Source organism: Eschscholzia californica, unplaced genomic scaffold (genome assembly GCF_041429995.1).
Source record: "Eschscholzia californica isolate CP2 unplaced genomic scaffold, dmEscCali1.0.p SCAF_253, whole genome shotgun sequence".
NCBI lineage: Eukaryota > Viridiplantae > Streptophyta > Magnoliopsida > Ranunculales > Papaveraceae > Eschscholzia > Eschscholzia californica.
Window position 1 is genome coordinate 22,501 of NW_028238369.1, and position 8,640 is coordinate 31,140.

The 8,640-nt window shown below is 35.6% G+C and overlaps 1 non-coding gene across 1 annotated transcript; it reads right to left on the reverse strand.

Annotated features, from left to right (window-relative positions):
- Positions 1-7,985: 7,985 nt before the first annotated feature.
- On the reverse strand, positions 7,986-8,059 carry TRNAW-CCA (transfer RNA tryptophan (anticodon CCA)). The gene has a single exon. It is a non-coding gene; the product is annotated as a tRNA-Trp (tRNA).
- Positions 8,060-8,640: the final 581 nt, after the last annotated feature.

Consider the following 8,640-nt stretch of genomic DNA (forward strand, 5'->3'; position numbering starts at 1 on the left):
AAATAAGAAGAATGTTGTTTTCCTTACGGGCATAAGATCTCTTTGTAGAAAGAATAAGAAGTTTCGGATAATTCCTTTTTTTCCTACAAATCTGTTTTTTTATACCTATATTCATGATTCGTAATCAGGAAGTAGCTATCAACCGTATTATAGATCTAGAATAATTCAAATATAGAAAATTTTAGAATAGAAATCTTGCATATTTCTATATCTACTGAGAACTCACATTTTTACGAGGAATCTCTGTTGGATAGGATTCTAACGAATCCTTTTTGGGGAATTTGTAAGAAACTCTTTCGTTCTTTATTAGAAGATAAGGACAAGAGAAGAAGAATAAGAAAGTGGATTATCATATATATATTTCAGTTATAAAGGTGAATAGGTATACTTAGTTAGTTCTCCATTCCTTGCACTTATTATTCTATACTTATAATAGATATACTTATCATAAGATATCCTTATAAAAGGTACAAATATTAAATCGAGGTATCCATTCTATGACAACTCTCAATTTACCCTCAATTTTTGTGCCTTTAGTGGGCCTAGTATTTCCGGCACTTGCAATGGCTTCTTTATTTCTTCATGTTCAAAAAAACAAGATTGTCTAGATCCGATGGGACAAAATACCATCAATTTATTTCAAGACTTGGACTTGATCATAATACAGATATCTACTTAGTGTAATATGGTACAACCCAACATGCGGCTTCCTCCGAACACAAATGAAAGAGCTCTTATACACGTGGAAACATGATATATGGATCAATGCATTCATTATAGCTATTTTAAAATGGATCAGCAGATGTAGAAAATGGAAACTCAATGTATCTATTTGTGTGTAGATATCCATAGGAGGATCATATGAAGCAGATGCTTTTATATCTAAGCAATTCGATGAATTATTCCTAATAGTTCACATCATATCATAATAGTGCTAGTTGCTGAGAGTTACTTCGGGAACAAAAAAAGAAAAGTCAAATTCATTTGGGTTATTCTCTCAATTCCAATAAAATGCAACTGGATCTAGTATGAACTGGCGATCAGAACGTATATGGATAGAACTTATAACGGGGTCTCGAAAAACAAGTAATTTCTGCTGGGCCTGTATCCTTCTTTTCGGTTCACTAGGATTCTTATTGGTTGGAGCTTCTAGTTATCTTGGTAGGAATCTGATATCCTTATTCCCGTCTCAGCAAATCCTTTTTTTTCCACAAGGGATCGTGATGTCCTTCTATGGGATCGCAGGTCTGTTCATTAGTTCCTATTTGTGGTGCACAATTTCGTGGAATGTAGGTAGTGGTTATGACCGATTCGATAGAAAAGAAGGAATAGTGTGTATTTTTCGTTGGGGATTTCCTGGGCTAAATCGTCGTATCTTTCTTCGATTCCTTATGAGAGATGTCCAGTCGATTAGAATAGAAATTAAAGAGGGTATTTTTCCTCGTCGTGTCCTTTATATGGAAATCAGAGGCCAGGGAGCCATTCCTTTGACTCGGACTGATGAGAATTTGACTCCGCGAGAAATTGAACAAAAAGCTGCTGAATTGGCCTATTTCTTGCGCGTACCAATTGAAGTATTTTGAAATGAACTGAAAAGAATTAATGCTTTATTAGCATTGGGGAAGGAACTAAGGAATCTTCTTTTTTATAGAACTTAACTAAAGCTTTTTCAGAACGCTCATTCGAGCAAAAGCAGATGTATATGGAAGAACCAGAAAACGAACTTATTTTTGCCCACCAAAACTCTTTTTTATGGAAATAAACTCAACTCTTTCATGCTAGTAACAAGTCTAAATGGATTCATCACATATCTTTGAATTGATATGTTAGATACAGATGGATCCTATATTGTATTGTAAATTACCCCTCTTTTATTTTGTCAATCGATGTTTCTTTTTATCCGTTCTTTTCCCGCTTGATGATCAAATTATTGGATCTCTTATAACTATTCTCTTATAACTATAATATAAGATCCAATTTCTCTCGGGTTTTGCCACTCATTTTTGATTTCATCATCCCATCAATATTTTTCATAGAATTTCCCCCAATTATTCCCGGGTTATGGTCTGGGTAGCCAGCGAAACTTTTTGAAATAATTGATCTAAGGGGGTTCTTTTGTCTCGAAATCCGAATAATATGAATTACTCGAGGTGGCTCTTTCGGGCATTCACCGAAAGGATGTAATTGTTTCGAATTTGACCAATTGAGAGATCGGAAAACAATATATATTTTTATTTCTTCATTCAGCGCGAACCCTTATTCTAATTCTATATTCTTTCTCGATACAAGGACTAACCAATTAATTACAAATAAAAAAGGGCAGTAGATCCATAGGTTCAATACCTTGTTATAGAACTCATGCTTCATAGAAATATCAGATCGGATAGAGTCGACGAATGAGTTGGTTCATTAGCAATTCACAGATTCAAAATGCCACAAAAGAAAGCACTCACTACCCTCCCATATCTTGCATCTATAGTATTTTTGCCCTGGTGGATCTCTCTCTCATTTAATAAAAGTCTGGAATCTTGGGTTACGAATTGGTGGAATACTGGGCAATCCGAAACTTTTTTGAATGATATTCAAGAAAAGCATGTTCTAGAAAAATTCATAGAATTAGAGGAACTATCCCTTTTGGACGAAATGATAAAAGAGTACCCGGAGACACATATACAAAAGCTTCATATAGGAATTCATAAAGAAACGATACAATTGATCAAGATGCACAATGAGAGTCATATCCACAGCATTTTGGACTTCTCGACAAATATAATCTATTTCGCTATTCTAAGTGGTTATTCTATTCTGGGTAATGAAGAACTTGTCATTCTTAATTCTTGGGTTCAGGAATTCTTCTATAACTTAAGTGACACAATAAAAGCTTTTTCTATTCTTTTATTAACTGATTTATGTATCGGATTCCACTCGCCCCATGGTTGGGAACTAATGATTGGTTCTATCTCCAAAGATTTTGGGGTTTGATCATAACGACCAAATTATATCGGGTCTTGTTTCCACTTTTCCAGTCATTCTAGATACAATTTTGAAATATTGGATCTTCCGTTATTTAAATCGCGTATCTCCGTCACTTGTAGTGATTTATCATTCAATGAATGACTAAAGACTGATCCACCGATATTAATCCAATCATAATGTTTGTTACTTCGTACATAAACAAACCATTAAAAATCTTACTCACTTTTTATATTTCTACCCATCCAGGGATTCTTCCTATATTCCAGTAAAATTATTCCAATACAATAGCAGAATCGTGGACAGGGAACTATACTAGCAACCTACCTAATTTATTGTAGAAATTTTGGATCAATAATTGGACCATGCAAAATAGAAATACCTTTTCTTGGATAAAGGAACAGATGGCTCGATCCATCTCTGTATCGATCATGATATATGTAATAACTCGGACATCTACTTCATATGCATATCCCATTTTTGCACAGCAGGGTTATGAAAATCCACGAGAAGCAACTGGGCGTATTGTATGTGCCAATTGCCATTTAGCTAATAAGCCCGTAGATATTGAGGTTCCACAAGCGGTACTTCCTGATACTGTATTTGAAGCAGTTGTTAGAATCCCTTATGATATGCAACTGAAGCAAGTTCTTGCTAATGGAAAAAAGGGGGCTTTGAATGTGGGAGCTGTTCTTATTTTACCTGAGGGATTTGAATTAGCTCCTCCCGATCGTATTTCTCCCGAGATGAAAGAAAAGATGGGCAATCTGTCTTTTCAGAGTTATCGCCCCACTAAAAAAATATTCTTGTGATAGGTCCTGTTCCTGGTCAGAAATATAGTGAAATCACCTTTCCTATCCTTTCCCCGGACCCCGCTACTAAAAAAGACGTTTACTTCTTAAAATATCCTATATATGTAGGCGGGAACAGGGGAAGGGGTCAGATTTATCCCGATGGGAGTAAGAGTAACAATACAGTCTATAATGCTACAGCAGCAGGTATAGTAAGCAAAATCATACGTAAAGAGAAGGGGGGATATGAAATAACCATAGCGGATGCATCGGACGGACACCAAGTGGTTGATTTTATACCTCCAGGACCAGAACTTCTTGTTTCAGAAGGTGAATCCATCAAGCTTGATCAACCACTAACAAGTAATCCCAATGTGGGTGGATTTGGTCAAGGAGACGCAGAAATAGTACTTCAAGATCCATCACGTGTCCAAGGCCTTTTGTTCTTCTTGGCATCTGTTATTCTGGCACAAATATTTTTGGTTCTTAAAAAGAAACAGTTTGAGAAGGTTCAATTGTCTGAAATGAATTTTTAGATCCACGTATTTATCAACATCAAGTTTATAAAAAAAATCAAATTCTTGTTCTTGCTGATCGATGTAATTATGTATGGTCAAAAAAAAAAGCTTTTTTATTTGCTTGCTTTGTTTATACTGTTTTTCTGCGAGATGCCGGGAATTACTTGGATTCCACTGCTAGTATAGTAATAGAATAGTATTCTATTGCGAAGAACACTATTTAACTTGAACTTGACTACCCGTTTTTCAATCCAAATTGGAGTGGTGTGATTATGTCACTATTGGCAAATTTGAAATGCCACGAAATATATCAATAGTTTTCTATGCTATTAGAATAATAGAATCAAATTCGAATAGAAATAGATAATAGACATACGTGGTAGGAGACTATAAAGTAAGGGATAAATGAAAGGAACAACCGATTCTAGGAGGTATTACTCGTCTTCCTAATCTTCGACACAAGAAAAGTAATTTTCCACCTTTTCTTGTGTCGAAAGAATAATGATTCTTGATCTGCTTCGTCAAAGAGTACTATTCCTTTTTTACATTTTTTCTAGGTTTATCGGAACCTCCTTGTTTGGATTTATAAGAAGTGGTGGGCAAGCAAAACAAAAAAGGGGTAGAGTAACTCATTGAGTAAATAGAACTTCTTCAATGAACTTCTAAAAAAAGTAAAAAACAAAAGAAAATTGAAACTTTGATGAGATAATAAATAGAGTAAGATTCTATTAGTATAGAAATGCTTTGGGTGATGTCTCGTCTACAGGTCTACAGGAATCCATATTATGTCATCCAGAAAATGGATTGATTCCTTCTTTCTTCTGATTTTGGACGAATTGATACTATGTAGAACATATATTCTGAATCCAATCAATGGGATTAATTCTTCAAAAACATTATCATAAAAAATGGAATAGCGTGATTTGAAACATCGGAGCAAAAGGCCCATTTTTTATTTCTACGAATAGAATATTATGATTATGTTAACTGGATGAACTTCGAACTTTTATGTTATGGAATGAATCAAAGTCTCGTTGTAAGAGTAAGAACTCAACGGGACCTTACCCCCTTGTCTAATTCGAGGGGTAAGGTCCCGTTGAGTTCTTACTTTCTTTTCCTGTCTACAACTTAGTTCATATGATTACTATAGGGATGAACCCAATCCGGAATATGAACCGTAAAAGAAAACACCTAGTGAACCGATCACAGGAATACCAGCTACAGTACCTATCAGCCAAAGAGGAATCCTTCCAGTAGTATCGGCCATTTACCCCACTTCCCTCCACATTTCATCAAGTGGTCATGCTAGAGACATAAACAGTCATGGATAATTATGAGATGAGATCCGTCCGAATGGGATAAGAGAATTCCTACTATTCTTTTTCTTTCTCTTAATTGAAGAAATAATTGGAAAATAAAACAGCAAGTACAAAAATGAGTAATAACCCCCAGTAAAGACTGGTACGATTCAATTCAACATTTTGTTCGTTCGGGTTTGATTGTGTCATAGCTCTATAATTCAATTCGGATTAGGTTTATCGTTGGATGAACTGCATTGCTGATATTGACCCCAAAAAGAAACGGTAGGTACAGCTAGTCCGTGAACAGCCAACCATCGCACTGTAAAAATTGGATAGGTTCGATCTATAGTCATTGGGGCCTCCTAAAAGGATCTACTAAATTCATCGAGTTGTGCCAAAGGATCAAAACGGCCAGTTATTAATGGAATTCCTTGTCGGCTCTCTGTAAAATACTCGTTTGGCCGAGGGCTTCCAAACACATCGTAAGCTAAACCCGTGCTGACGAATAACCAACCCGCAATAAATAGGGAAGGTATAGTTAATGCTATGAATGACCCAGTATCGAATACTGGTAATAATATCAGCAAAAGAGCGTTCTCCCGTGCTTCCAGACATGCTGCGCTCCACATATTCTTGTACAGTCAAAGGGGGATCGATTCCGTGAAAGATGGGATCAGTAAATGGAAACCCACTGATCTTGAATCTTTGTGAGATCGTCAATAGTGTACCGAGGGCATCTTTAGAGTATACCGAATCAGTATAGCTATCCTTCTTCTGACACAGCAACGCAATTTCAATCAATATCGAAACCAAAAGAAGTGGTACATAATTGATTTCTTCCTTTCTTGTTCCTTATATATGCGGAACCGTGTGCTATTCAATCGAAAATTTTTCAAATTCCTGTAGTAGTATAAGTATAGGGTTCTTTCCATTACTAACTTTGGACTAGAACCCGAGGATCTGGTAGAGTGTGAGTCCAACGGGTTCTAATAATTCATGAAAGATATTATCATATTCACACAATTCAATTAGATACGAAATCTAGAACCCTGTTGTATATGTATAAAAGAAAAAGGTTTTTGTTCAAATCCTTTCAGTTCAAGAAATCGGTTAGTAGTACAATAAGATTAGTAGATAGTATTCAATGAAAGAAAACAAACAATAGTTGGAACAATCAATATGCGTGATGCAACCGTTGCTGCATTACATCCAAAGGTTCCTTCTTGACTAGCTCCAAGGATAGGACTCCCTAATATGGAAAGACAGCATGTAGAACCTAAAACCAAAAGATAATAGAATTACTAGTCTTAAAATTGAGTTGTACCGAACTAAGGCTTTTATTTCTTCGAGCGATCGTGCGACACTTTTTTCTTAGCAGTCGAGATATTATGTATAATTAATGAGCCTACATGCTTAATCTAATGGGGTAACCACTGAATCTAATGAGGTAAAGCAAAAGGTATTCTAAGGTCCTTTGTTCCAGAATAGAAACTGGATTCTATACAATTAAAAAAGAAAAATTTTCCAATTTGATTTAATTCCATAGTGATTCAAAGAGAGTTTCATTATAAATGAAATTCCACTACAAGGTTCTTTTCCTATTACTTTACCCACGAGTTGCTCAATGAATCTGTTGAGTCGAAATCACGGCATGGGTAGATGTCACAGATGATGAATCAATCTTTTTTTTCCACTTCTCTCACTCTATCTTTGTTAGTGACGTCTATAATGATAAATGATAATGAAAGATGAATCAAAAACTTTCAATTGGAACGGATTCTATCAATTGGTATTTTTTCGTATCCTCTTATCTTTCAAAAGCGGAAACTTAGGTAAGTTTTTTATAACCATATGTATAAAAAGAACGTATCTCATTTAGCTCCCTCATGCCTACTATAACTAGTTATTTCGGTTTTCTACTGGCGGCTTCAACTATAACCCAGCTCTATTTATTGGTCTGAGCAAAATACGACTTATTTGAATTGAATTCTAAATTCATAAAAATAAATGTTTCTGTGAGATTCTAGGCACTCTAGAATGCCTTCCCGCGTCAATTGTAAATTCTTGGTCATTGAGATTCATGGTCGATTCGGATTAATATTTAAAGATAGATATTACCTCTCTTTTTTCTTCCCCTTTCAAACATCAAACAAATCGAAATGATTGAAGTTTTACTATTTGGAATCGTGTTAGGTCTAATTCCTATTACTTTGGCTGGATTATTCGTAACTGCATATTTACAATACAGGCGCGGTGATCAGTTGGATCTTTGATTAAGTAAGATCTCGTTTTTTGATTGACCCCCTTCTTTTTTTAACCCGCAGGAGGTCAAATTCAGATTCAGGTTGCTGTTCAAGTTAGTGAAGTTATTTCATTGAAATTCGACCTAAGAAGAACAGAATCACGCTCTGTAGGATTTGAACCTACGACATCGGGTTTTGGAGACCCACGTTCTGCCGAGCTGAACTAAGAGCGCTTTCTTATCACAATAGATAAGACCGTAAAGAAAAGAAAGAAAAGGATTCTTTTTGTACGCCCAATACACCTTGCATGCAGATAGTATCATAAACTGAAATGAAAGATTGAGTCTATCCAATTTTCATCGATCTCAATGGATCCCCCGTTATTGCCCATACTTGTTACTGCCCGTAGGAGAAGGAATAGGTAGGGATGACAGGATTTGAACCCGTGACATTTTGTACCCAAAACAAACGCGCTACAAGCTGCGCTACATCCCTTTCAATTGGTATACAGTGTCATTGTAGAGAATCCCTGTCTTGTTTTCCACATCATTATTTCCCCATTGATATACAATTTCGCTTGCCATTTTTTCTTTTTGGTCTCATATAACATATAATAAAAAATTATATACATATGAAACCCAACATATAAACATATAAATAAATTAATATTTATCGGTAATACTCAGGAAGAAGGGGGCGTCTTTTCTGTTTTAAGGAAAGGGGAATCTTATCTACCGGGTCGTTGTATATATCCATTGTTGTTAGGGATTCCGCGTACAAATACAAGTGATCCTTAACTACATATGCATCTGAT